We start from the raw sequence: 10,544 nt of genomic DNA on the forward strand, positions 1-10,544 counted from the left end.
GTATGGGTACAGCGACAAGGCCACCTTCAGCCGGAGGTCCTCACTCACAAACAGACGCTCATTCCTGGGTGGACATTCAGGAAAAGGATCCAGTCCGCCTGGAAGTCCCTAGCCAGGATCAGACGCTCTCCCGTCCAAGTCCTAAGCAGGCCCTGCCAAGCCTGGCTTCCGAGATCAGGCGAGATCGGGCAGTCCCAGGCCGGAATGGCCGTAAGCTGCCTTTGCACACCCCAGACGGGCCTTCAAAACACGATGTAACATTTACACAGCACTGTGTACAGGATAGGGAGAAAAAGCAGCAGCAGCAGCAGCAGCAGCAGCGCCCCCTGCTGTTTCCTAAAGAGACGTTCAAAAGATCTCCTTTCACCGAAGCGCCCTCTGCCGTTTTTCGAAGGCGAAGCGAAAAAGGCTTACAGCACCGGGTATTCCCAGGCGGTCACCCGTCCAAGTACTAACCAGGCCCTGCTCTGCTTAGCTTCCGAGATCGGACGAGATCGGGCGCTCCCAGAGCGGTGTGGCCGTAAGCCACTCAGGCGCCCCCAAACGGCCCTTCAAAAGATGTTCTACGGCTAATTGACAAAAAACGTATTCTGCCCATAATGTCCAAGGTGCTCCAGAGTCACTTGGAATCCACAGGCACTGATTCCTGGGTAAACATCCAGGAACCGGGACACCGTTCACGCTGGCAGTCCACAGACAGGAATAGGCACCCGTTCCCGGGTATGGGTACAGCGACAAGGCCACCTTCAGCCGGAGGTCCTCACTCACAAACAGACGCTCATTCCTGGGTGGACATTCAGGAAAAGGATCCAGTCCGCCTGGAAGTCCCTAGCCAGGATCAGACGCTCTCCCGTCCAAGTCCTAAGCAGGCCCTGCCAAGCCTGGCTTCCGAGATCAGGCGAGATCGGGCAGTCCCAGGCCGGAATGGCCGTAAGCTGCCTTTGCACACCCCAGACGGGCCTTCAAAACACGATGTAACATTTACACAGCACTGTGTACAGGATAGGGAGAAAAAGAAGCAGCAGCAGCAGCAGCAGCGCCCCCTGCTGTTTCCTAAAGAGACGTTCAAAAGATCTCCTTTCACCGAAGCGCCCTCTGCCGTTTTTCGAAGGCGAAGCGAAAAAGGCTTACAGCACCGGGTATTCCCAGGCGGTCACCCGTCCAAGTACTAACCAGGCCCTGCTCTGCTTAGCTTCCGAGATCGGACGAGATCGGGCGCTCCCAGAGCGGTGTGGCCGTAAGCCACTCAGGCGCCCCCAAACGGCCCTTCAAAAGATGTTCTACGGCTAATTGACAAAAAACGTATTCTGCCCATAATGTCCAAGGTGCTCCAGAGTCACTTGGAATCCACAGGCACTGATTCCTGGGTAAACATCCAGGAACCGGGACACCGTTCACGCTGGCAGTCCACAGACAGGAATAGGCACCCGTTCCCGGGTATGGGTACAGCGACAAGGCCACCTTCAGCCGGAGGTCCTCACTCACAAACAGACGCTCATTCCTGGGTGGACATTCAGGAAAAGGATCCAGTCCGCCTGGAAGTCCCTAGCCAGGATCAGACGCTCTCCCGTCCAAGTCCTAAGCAGGCCCTGCCAAGCCTGGCTTCCGAGATCAGGCGAGATCGGGCAGTCCCAGGCCGGAATGGCCGTAAGCTGCCTTTGCACACCCCAGACGGGCCTTCAAAACACGATGTAACATTTACACAGCACTGTGTACAGGATAGGGAGAAAAAGAAGCAGCAGCAGCAGCAGCAGCGCCCCCTGCTGTTTCCTAAAGAGACGTTCAAAAGATCTCCTTTCACCGAAGCGCCCTCTGCCGTTTTTCGAAGGCGAAGCGAAAAAGGCTTACAGCACCGGGTATTCCCAGGCGGTCACCCGTCCAAGTACTAACCAGGCCCTGCTCTGCTTAGCTTCCGAGATCGGACGAGATCGGGCGCTCCCAGAGCGGTGTGGCCGTAAGCCACTCAGGCGCCCCCAAACGGCCCTTCAAAAGATGTTCTACGGCTAATTGACAAAAAACGTATTCTGCCCATAATGTCCAAGGTGCTCCAGAGTCACTTGGAATCCACAGGCACTGATTCCTGGGTAAACATCCAGGAACCGGGACACCGTTCACGCTGGCAGTCCACAGACAGGAATAGGCACCCGTTCCCGGGTATGGGTACAGCGACAAGGCCACCTTCAGCCGGAGGTCCTCACTCACAAACAGACGCTCATTCCTGGGTGGACATTCAGGAAAAGGATCCAGTCCGCCTGGAAGTCCCTAGCCAGGATCAGACGCTCTCCCGTCCAAGTCCTAAGCAGGCCCTGCCAAGCCTGGCTTCCGAGATCAGGCGAGATCGGGCAGTCCCAGGCCGGAATGGCCGTAAGCTGCCTTTGCACACCCCAGACGGGCCTTCAAAACACGATGTAACATTTACACAGCACTGTGTACAGGATAGGGAGAAAAAGAAGCAGCAGCAGCAGCAGCAGCAGCGCCCCCTGCTGTTTCCTAAAGAGACGTTCAAAAGATCTCCTTTCACCGAAGCGCCCTCTGCCGTTTTTCGAAGGCGAAGCGAAAAAGGCTTACAGCACCGGGTATTCCCAGGCGGTCACCCGTCCAAGTACTAACCAGGCCCTGCTCTGCTTAGCTTCCGAGATCGGACGAGATCGGGCGCTCCCAGAGCGGTGTGGCCGTAAGCCACTCAGGCGCCCCCAAACGGCCCTTCAAAAGATGTTCTACGGCTAATTGACAAAAAACGTATTCTGCCCATAATGTCCAAGGTGCTCCAGAGTCACTTGGAATCCACAGGCACTGATTCCTGGGTAAACATCCAGGAACCGGGACACCGTTCACGCTGGCAGTCCACAGACAGGAATAGGCACCCGTTCCCGGGTATGGGTACAGCGACAAGGCCACCTTCAGCCGGAGGTCCTCACTCACAAACAGACGCTCATTCCTGGGTGGACATTCAGGAAAAGGATCCAGTCCGCCTGGAAGTCCCTAGCCAGGATCAGACGCTCTCCCGTCCAAGTCCTAAGCAGGCCCTGCCAAGCCTGGCTTCCGAGATCAGGCGAGATCGGGCAGTCCCAGGCCGGAATGGCCGTAAGCTGCCTTTGCACACCCCAGACGGGCCTTCAAAACACGATGTAACATTTACACAGCACTGTGTACAGGATAGGGAGAAAAAGAAGCAGCAGCAGCAGCAGCAGCGCCCCCTGCTGTTTCCTAAAGAGACGTTCAAAAGATCTCCTTTCACCGAAGCGCCCTCTGCCGTTTTTCGAAGGCGAAGCGAAAAAGGCTTACAGCACCGGGTATTCCCAGGCGGTCACCCGTCCAAGTACTAACCAGGCCCTGCTCTGCTTAGCTTCCGAGATCGGACGAGATCGGGCGCTCCCAGAGCGGTGTGGCCGTAAGCCACTCAGGCGCCCCCAAACGGCCCTTCAAAAGATGTTCTACGGCTAATTGACAAAAAACGTATTCTGCCCATAATGTCCAAGGTGCTCCAGAGTCACTTGGAATCCACAGGCACTGATTCCTGGGTAAACATCCAGGAACCGGGACACCGTTCACGCTGGCAGTCCACAGACAGGAATAGGCACCCGTTCCCGGGTATGGGTACAGCGACAAGGCCACCTTCAGCCGGAGGTCCTCACTCACAAACAGACGCTCATTCCTGGGTGGACATTCAGGAAAAGGATCCAGTCCGCCTGGAAGTCCCTAGCCAGGATCAGACGCTCTCCCGTCCAAGTCCTAAGCAGGCCCTGCCAAGCCTGGCTTCCGAGATCAGGCGAGATCGGGCAGTCCCAGGCCGGAATGGCCGTAAGCTGCCTTTGCACACCCCAGACGGGCCTTCAAAACACGATGTAACATTTACACAGCACTGTGTACAGGATAGGGAGAAAAAGAAGCAGCAGCAGCAGCAGCAGCAGCGCCCCCTGCTGTTTCCTAAAGAGACGTTCAAAAGATCTCCTTTCACCGAAGCGCCCTCTGCCGTTTTTCGAAGGCGAAGCGAAAAAGGCTTACAGCACCGGGTATTCCCAGGCGGTCACCCGTCCAAGTACTAACCAGGCCCTGCTCTGCTTAGCTTCCGAGATCGGACGAGATCGGGCGCTCCCAGAGCGGTGTGGCCGTAAGCCACTCAGGCGCCCCCAAACGGCCCTTCAAAAGATGTTCTACGGCTAATTGACAAAAAACGTATTCTGCCCATAATGTCCAAGGTGCTCCAGAGTCACTTGGAATCCACAGGCACTGATTCCTGGGTAAACATCCAGGAACCGGGACACCGTTCACGCTGGCAGTCCACAGACAGGAATAGGCACCCGTTCCCGGGTATGGGTACAGCGACAAGGCCACCTTCAGCCGGAGGTCCTCACTCACAAACAGACGCTCATTCCTGGGTGGACATTCAGGAAAAGGATCCAGTCCGCCTGGAAGTCCCTAGCCAGGATCAGACGCTCTCCCGTCCAAGTCCTAAGCAGGCCCTGCCAAGCCTGGCTTCCGAGATCAGGCGAGATCGGGCAGTCCCAGGCCGGAATGGCCGTAAGCTGCCTTTGCACACCCCAGACGGGCCTTCAAAACACGATGTAACATTTACACAGCACTGTGTACAGGATAGGGAGAAAAAGAAGCAGCAGCAGCAGCAGCAGCAGCGCCCCCTGCTGTTTCCTAAAGAGACGTTCAAAAGATCTCCTTTCACCGAAGCGCCCTCTGCCGTTTTTCGAAGGCGAAGCGAAAAAGGCTTACAGCACCGGGTATTCCCAGGCGGTCACCCGTCCAAGTACTAACCAGGCCCTGCTCTGCTTAGCTTCCGAGATCGGACGAGATCGGGCGCTCCCAGAGCGGTGTGGCCGTAAGCCACTCAGGCGCCCCCAAACGGCCCTTCAAAAGATGTTCTACGGCTAATTGACAAAAAACGTATTCTGCCCATAATGTCCAAGGTGCTCCAGAGTCACTTGGAATCCACAGGCACTGATTCCTGGGTAAACATCCAGGAACCGGGACACCGTTCACGCTGGCAGTCCACAGACAGGAATAGGCACCCGTTCCCGGGTATGGGTACAGCGACAAGGCCACCTTCAGCCGGAGGTCCTCACTCACAAACAGACGCTCATTCCTGGGTGGACATTCAGGAAAAGGATCCAGTCCGCCTGGAAGTCCCTAGCCAGGATCAGACGCTCTCCCGTCCAAGTCCTAAGCAGGCCCTGCCAAGCCTGGCTTCCGAGATCAGGCGAGATCGGGCAGTCCCAGGCCGGAATGGCCGTAAGCTGCCTTTGCACACCCCAGACGGGCCTTCAAAACACGATGTAACATTTACACAGCACTGTGTACAGGATAGGGAGAAAAAGAAGCAGCAGCAGCAGCAGCAGCGCCCCCTGCTGTTTCCTAAAGAGACGTTCAAAAGATCTCCTTTCACCGAAGCGCCCTCTGCCGTTTTTCGAAGGCGAAGCGAAAAAGGCTTACAGCACCGGGTATTCCCAGGCGGTCACCCGTCCAAGTACTAACCAGGCCCTGCTCTGCTTAGCTTCCGAGATCGGACGAGATCGGGCGCTCCCAGAGCGGTGTGGCCGTAAGCCACTCAGGCGCCCCCAAACGGCCCTTCAAAAGATGTTCTACGGCTAATTGACAAAAAACGTATTCTGCCCATAATGTCCAAGGTGCTCCAGAGTCACTTGGAATCCACAGGCACTGATTCCTGGGTAAACATCCAGGAACCGGGACACCGTTCACGCTGGCAGTCCACAGACAGGAATAGGCACCCGTTCCCGGGTATGGGTACAGCGACAAGGCCACCTTCAGCCGGAGGTCCTCACTCACAAACAGACGCTCATTCCTGGGTGGACATTCAGGAAAAGGATCCAGTCCGCCTGGAAGTCCCTAGCCAGGATCAGACGCTCTCCCGTCCAAGTCCTAAGCAGGCCCTGCCAAGCCTGGCTTCCGAGATCAGGCGAGATCGGGCAGTCCCAGGCCGGAATGGCCGTAAGCTGCCTTTGCACACCCCAGACGGGCCTTCAAAACACGATGTAACATTTACACAGCACTGTGTACAGGATAGGGAGAAAAAAAGCAGCAGCAGCAGCAGCAGCAGCGCCCCCTGCTGTTTCCTAAAGAGACGTTCAAAAGATCTCCTTTCACCGAAGCGCCCTCTGCCGTTTTTCGAAGGCGAAGCGAAAAAGGCTTACAGCACCGGGTATTCCCAGGCGGTCACCCGTCCAAGTACTAACCAGGCCCTGCTCTGCTTAGCTTCCGAGATCGGACGAGATCGGGCGCTCCCAGAGCGGTGTGGCCGTAAGCCACTCAGGCGCCCCCAAACGGCCCTTCAAAAGATGTTCTACGGCTAATTGACAAAAAACGTATTCTGCCCATAATGTCCAAGGTGCTCCAGAGTCACTTGGAATCCACAGGCACTGATTCCTGGGTAAACATCCAGGAACCGGGACACCGTTCACGCTGGCAGTCCACAGACAGGAATAGGCACCCGTTCCCGGGTATGGGTACAGCGACAAGGCCACCTTCAGCCGGAGGTCCTCACTCACAAACAGACGCTCATTCCTGGGTGGACATTCAGGAAAAGGATCCAGTCCGCCTGGAAGTCCCTAGCCAGGATCAGACGCTCTCCCGTCCAAGTCCTAAGCAGGCCCTGCCAAGCCTGGCTTCCGAGATCAGGCGAGATCGGGCAGTCCCAGGCCGGAATGGCCGTAAGCTGCCTTTGCACACCCCAGACGGGCCTTCAAAACACGATGTAACATTTACACAGCACTGTGTACAGGATAGGGAGAAAAGAAGCAGCAGCAGCAGCAGCAGCAGCGCCCCCTGCTGTTTCCTAAAGAGACGTTCAAAAGATCTCCTTTCACCGAAGCGCCCTCTGCCGTTTTTCGAAGGCGAAGCGAAAAAGGCTTACAGCACCGGGTATTCCCAGGCGGTCACCCGTCCAAGTACTAACCAGGCCCTGCTCTGCTTAGCTTCCGAGATCGGACGATCGGGCGCTCCCAGAGCGGTGTGGCCGTAAGCCACTCAGGCGCCCCCAAACGGCCCTTCAAAAGATGTTCTACGGCTAATTGACAAAAAACGTATTCTGCCCATAATGTCCAAGGTGCTCCAGAGTCACTTGGAATCCACAGGCACTGATTCCTGGGTAAACATCCAGGAACCGGGACACCGTTCACGCTGGCAGTCCACAGACAGGAATAGGCACCCGTTCCCGGGTATGGGTACAGCGACAAGGCCACCTTCAGCCGGAGGTCCTCACTCACAAACAGACGCTCATTCCTGGGTGGACATTCAGGAAAAGGATCCAGTCCGCCTGGAAGTCCCTAGCCAGGATCAGACGCTCTCCCGTCCAAGTCCTAAGCAGGCCCTGCCAAGCCTGGCTTCCGAGATCAGGCGAGATCGGGCAGTCCCAGGCCGGAATGGCCGTAAGCTGCCTTTGCACACCCCAGACGGGCCTTCAAAACACGATGTAACATTTACACAGCACTGTGTACAGGATAGGGAGAAAAAGAAGCAGCAGCAGCAGCAGCAGCAGCAGCGCCCCTGCTGTTTCCTAAAGAGACGTTCAAAAGATCTCCTTTCACCGAAGCGCCCTCTGCCGTTTTTCGAAGGCGAAGCGAAAAAGGCTTACAGCACCGGGTATTCCCAGGCGGTCACCCGTCCAAGTACTAACCAGGCCCTGCTCTGCTTAGCTTCCGAGATCGGACGAGATCGGGCGCTCCCAGAGCGGTGTGGCCGTAAGCCACTCAGGCGCCCCCAAACGGCCCTTCAAAAGATGTTCTACGGCTAATTGACAAAAAACGTATTCTGCCCATAATGTCCAAGGTGCTCCAGAGTCACTTGGAATCCACAGGCACTGATTCCTGGGTAAACATCCAGGAACCGGGACACCGTTCACGCTGGCAGTCCACAGACAGGAATAGGCACCCGTTCCCGGGTATGGGTACAGCGACAAGGCCACCTTCAGCCGGAGGTCCTCACTCACAAACAGACGCTCATTCCTGGGTGGACATTCAGGAAAAGGATCCAGTCCGCCTGGAAGTCCCTAGCCAGGATCAGACGCTCTCCCGTCCAAGTCCTAAGCAGGCCCTGCCAAGCCTGGCTTCCGAGATCAGGCGAGATCGGGCAGTCCCAGGCCGGAATGGCCGTAAGCTGCCTTTGCACACCCCAGACGGGCCTTCAAAACACGATGTAACATTTACACAGCACTGTGTACAGGATAGGGAGAAAAAGAAGCAGCAGCAGCAGCAGCAGCGCCCCCTGCTGTTTCCTAAAGAGACGTTCAAAAGATCTCCTTTCACCGAAGCGCCCTCTGCCGTTTTTCGAAGGCGAAGCGAAAAAGGCTTACAGCACCGGGTATTCCCAGGCGGTCACCCGTCCAAGTACTAACCAGGCCCTGCTCTGCTTAGCTTCCGAGATCGGCGCTCCCAGAGCGGTGTGGCCGTAAGCCACTCAGGCGCCCCCAAACGGCCCTTCAAAAGATGTTCTACGGCTAATTGACAAAAAACGTATTCTGCCCATAATGTCCAAGGTGCTCCAGAGTCACTTGGAATCCACAGGCACTGATTCCTGGGTAAACATCCAGGAACCGGGACACCGTTCACGCTGGCAGTCCACAGACAGGAATAGGCACCCGTTCCCGGGTATGGGTACAGCGACAAGGCCACCTTCAGCCGGAGGTCCTCACTCACAAACAGACGCTCATTCCTGGGTGGACATTCAGGAAAAGGATCCAGTCCGCCTGGAAGTCCCTAGCCAGGATCAGACGCTCTCCCGTCCAAGTCCTAAGCAGGCCCTGCCAAGCCTGGCTTCCGAGATCAGGCGAGATCGGGCAGTCCCAGGCCGGAATGGCCGTAAGCTGCCTTTGCACACCCCAGACGGGCCTTCAAAACACGATGTAACATTTACACAGCACTGTGTACAGGATAGGGAGAAAAAGAAGCAGCAGCAGCAGCAGCAGCAGCGCCCCCTGCTGTTTCCTAAAGAGACGTTCAAAAGATCTCCTTTCACCGAAGCGCCCTCTGCCGTTTTTCGAAGGCGAAGCGAAAAAGGCTTACAGCACCGGGTATTCCCAGGCGGTCACCCGTCCAAGTACTAACCAGGCCCTGCTCTGCTTAGCTTCCGAGATCGGACGCTCCCAGAGCGGTGTGGCCGTAAGCCACTCAGGCGCCCCCAAACGGCCCTTCAAAAGATGTTCTACGGCTAATTGACAAAAACGTATTCTGCCCATAATGTCCAAGGTGCTCCAGAGTCACTTGGAATCCACAGGCACTGATTCCTGGGTAAACATCCAGGAACCGGGACACCGTTCACGCTGGCAGTCCACAGACAGGAATAGGCACCCGTTCCCGGGTATGGGTACAGCGACAAGGCCACCTTCAGCCGGAGGTCCTCACTCACAAACAGACGCTCATTCCTGGGTGGACATTCAGGAAAAGGATCCAGTCCGCCTGGAAGTCCCTAGCCAGGATCAGACGCTCTCCCGTCCAAGTCCTAAGCAGGCCCTGCCAAGCCTGGCTTCCGAGATCAGGCGAGATCGGGCAGTCCCAGGCCGGAATGGCCGTAAGCTGCCTTTGCACACCCCAGACGGGCCTTCAAAACACGATGTAACATTTACACAGCACTGTGTACAGGATAGGGAGAAAAAGAAGCAGCAGCAGCAGCAGCAGCGCCCCCTGCTGTTTCCTAAAGAGACGTTCAAAAGATCTCCTTTCACCGAAGCGCCCTCTGCCGTTTTTCGAAGGCGAAGCGAAAAAGGCTTACAGCACCGGGTATTCCCAGGCGGTCACCCGTCCAAGTACTAACCAGGCCCTGCTCTGCTTAGCTTCCGAGATCGGACGAGATCGGGCGCTCCCAGAGCGGTGTGGCCGTAAGCCACTCAGGCGCCCCCAAACGGCCCTTCAAAAGATGTTCTACGGCTAATTGACAAAAAACGTATTCTGCCCATAATGTCCAAGGTGCCAGAGTCACTTGGAATCCACAGGCACTGATTCCTGGGTAAACATCCAGGAACCGGGACACCGTTCACGCTGGCAGTCCACAGACAGGAATAGGCACCCGTTCCCGGGTATGGGTACAGCGACAAGGCCACCTTCAGCCGGAGGTCCTCACTCACAAACAGACGCTCATTCCTGGGTGGACATTCAGGAAAAGGATCCAGTCCGCCTGGAAGTCCCTAGCCAGGATCAGACGCTCTCCCGTCCAAGTCCTAAGCAGGCCCTGCCAAGCCTGGCTTCCGAGATCAGGCGAGATCGGGCAGTCCCAGGCCGGAATGGCCGTAAGCTGCCTTTGCACACCCCAGACGGGCCTTCAAAACACGATGTAACATTTACACAGCACTGTGTACAGGATAGGGAGAAAAGAAGCAGCAGCAGCAGCAGCAGCGCCCCTGCTGTTTCCTAAAGAGACGTTCAAAAGATCCTTTCACCGAAGCGCCCTCTGCCGTTTTTCGAAGGCGAAGCGAAAAAGGCTTACAGCCGGGTATTCCCAGGCGGTCACCCGTCCAAGTACTAACCAGGCCCTGCTCTGCTTAGCTTCCGAGATCGGACGAGATCGGGCGCTCCAGAGCGGTGTGG

General features: G+C 56.6%; 12 non-coding genes and 3 pseudogenes across 12 annotated transcripts; all 15 read right to left on the reverse strand.

Annotated features, from left to right (window-relative positions):
* Positions 1-407: 407 nt before the first annotated feature.
* On the reverse strand, positions 408-526 carry LOC119887322. The gene has a single exon (XR_005441682.1). It is a non-coding gene; the product is annotated as a 5S ribosomal RNA (ribosomal RNA).
* A 598-nt stretch (positions 527-1,124) lies between these two features.
* Positions 1,125-1,243, reverse strand: LOC119887323. The gene has a single exon (XR_005441683.1). It is a non-coding gene; the product is annotated as a 5S ribosomal RNA (ribosomal RNA).
* Positions 1,244-1,841: 598 nt separating this feature from the next.
* Positions 1,842-1,960, reverse strand: LOC119887324. The gene has a single exon (XR_005441684.1). It is a non-coding gene; the product is annotated as a 5S ribosomal RNA (ribosomal RNA).
* A 601-nt stretch (positions 1,961-2,561) lies between these two features.
* Positions 2,562-2,680, reverse strand: LOC119887325. The gene has a single exon (XR_005441685.1). It is a non-coding gene; the product is annotated as a 5S ribosomal RNA (ribosomal RNA).
* Positions 2,681-3,278: 598 nt separating this feature from the next.
* LOC119887326 lies at positions 3,279-3,397 on the reverse strand. The gene has a single exon (XR_005441686.1). It is a non-coding gene; the product is annotated as a 5S ribosomal RNA (ribosomal RNA).
* A 601-nt stretch (positions 3,398-3,998) lies between these two features.
* On the reverse strand, positions 3,999-4,117 carry LOC119887327. Its single transcript, XR_005441687.1, has one exon. It is a non-coding gene; the product is annotated as a 5S ribosomal RNA (ribosomal RNA).
* Positions 4,118-4,718: 601 nt separating this feature from the next.
* On the reverse strand, positions 4,719-4,837 carry LOC119887328. Its single transcript, XR_005441688.1, has one exon. It is a non-coding gene; the product is annotated as a 5S ribosomal RNA (ribosomal RNA).
* A 598-nt stretch (positions 4,838-5,435) lies between these two features.
* On the reverse strand, positions 5,436-5,554 carry LOC119887330. Its single transcript, XR_005441690.1, has one exon. It is a non-coding gene; the product is annotated as a 5S ribosomal RNA (ribosomal RNA).
* A 600-nt stretch (positions 5,555-6,154) lies between these two features.
* On the reverse strand, positions 6,155-6,273 carry LOC119887331. The gene has a single exon (XR_005441691.1). It is a non-coding gene; the product is annotated as a 5S ribosomal RNA (ribosomal RNA).
* A 600-nt stretch (positions 6,274-6,873) lies between these two features.
* On the reverse strand, positions 6,874-6,990 carry LOC119887278. Its single transcript, XR_005441645.1, has one exon. It is a non-coding gene; the product is annotated as a 5S ribosomal RNA (ribosomal RNA).
* Positions 6,991-7,593: 603 nt separating this feature from the next.
* LOC119887332 lies at positions 7,594-7,712 on the reverse strand. Its single transcript, XR_005441692.1, has one exon. It is a non-coding gene; the product is annotated as a 5S ribosomal RNA (ribosomal RNA).
* Positions 7,713-8,310: 598 nt separating this feature from the next.
* LOC119887282 lies at positions 8,311-8,418 on the reverse strand (annotated as a pseudogene).
* A 601-nt stretch (positions 8,419-9,019) lies between these two features.
* LOC119887280 lies at positions 9,020-9,128 on the reverse strand (annotated as a pseudogene).
* A 597-nt stretch (positions 9,129-9,725) lies between these two features.
* Positions 9,726-9,844, reverse strand: LOC119887333. Its single transcript, XR_005441693.1, has one exon. It is a non-coding gene; the product is annotated as a 5S ribosomal RNA (ribosomal RNA).
* Positions 9,845-10,433: 589 nt separating this feature from the next.
* Positions 10,434-10,544, reverse strand: LOC119887284 (annotated as a pseudogene; the record flags this gene model as incomplete).

The sequence above is a fragment of the Micropterus salmoides genome, unplaced genomic scaffold (assembly GCF_014851395.1).
Source record: "Micropterus salmoides isolate LMB-PRFRI ecotype aquatic unplaced genomic scaffold, ASM1485139v1 Ms_hic_scaffold_4111, whole genome shotgun sequence".
NCBI lineage: Eukaryota > Metazoa > Chordata > Actinopteri > Centrarchiformes > Centrarchidae > Micropterus > Micropterus salmoides.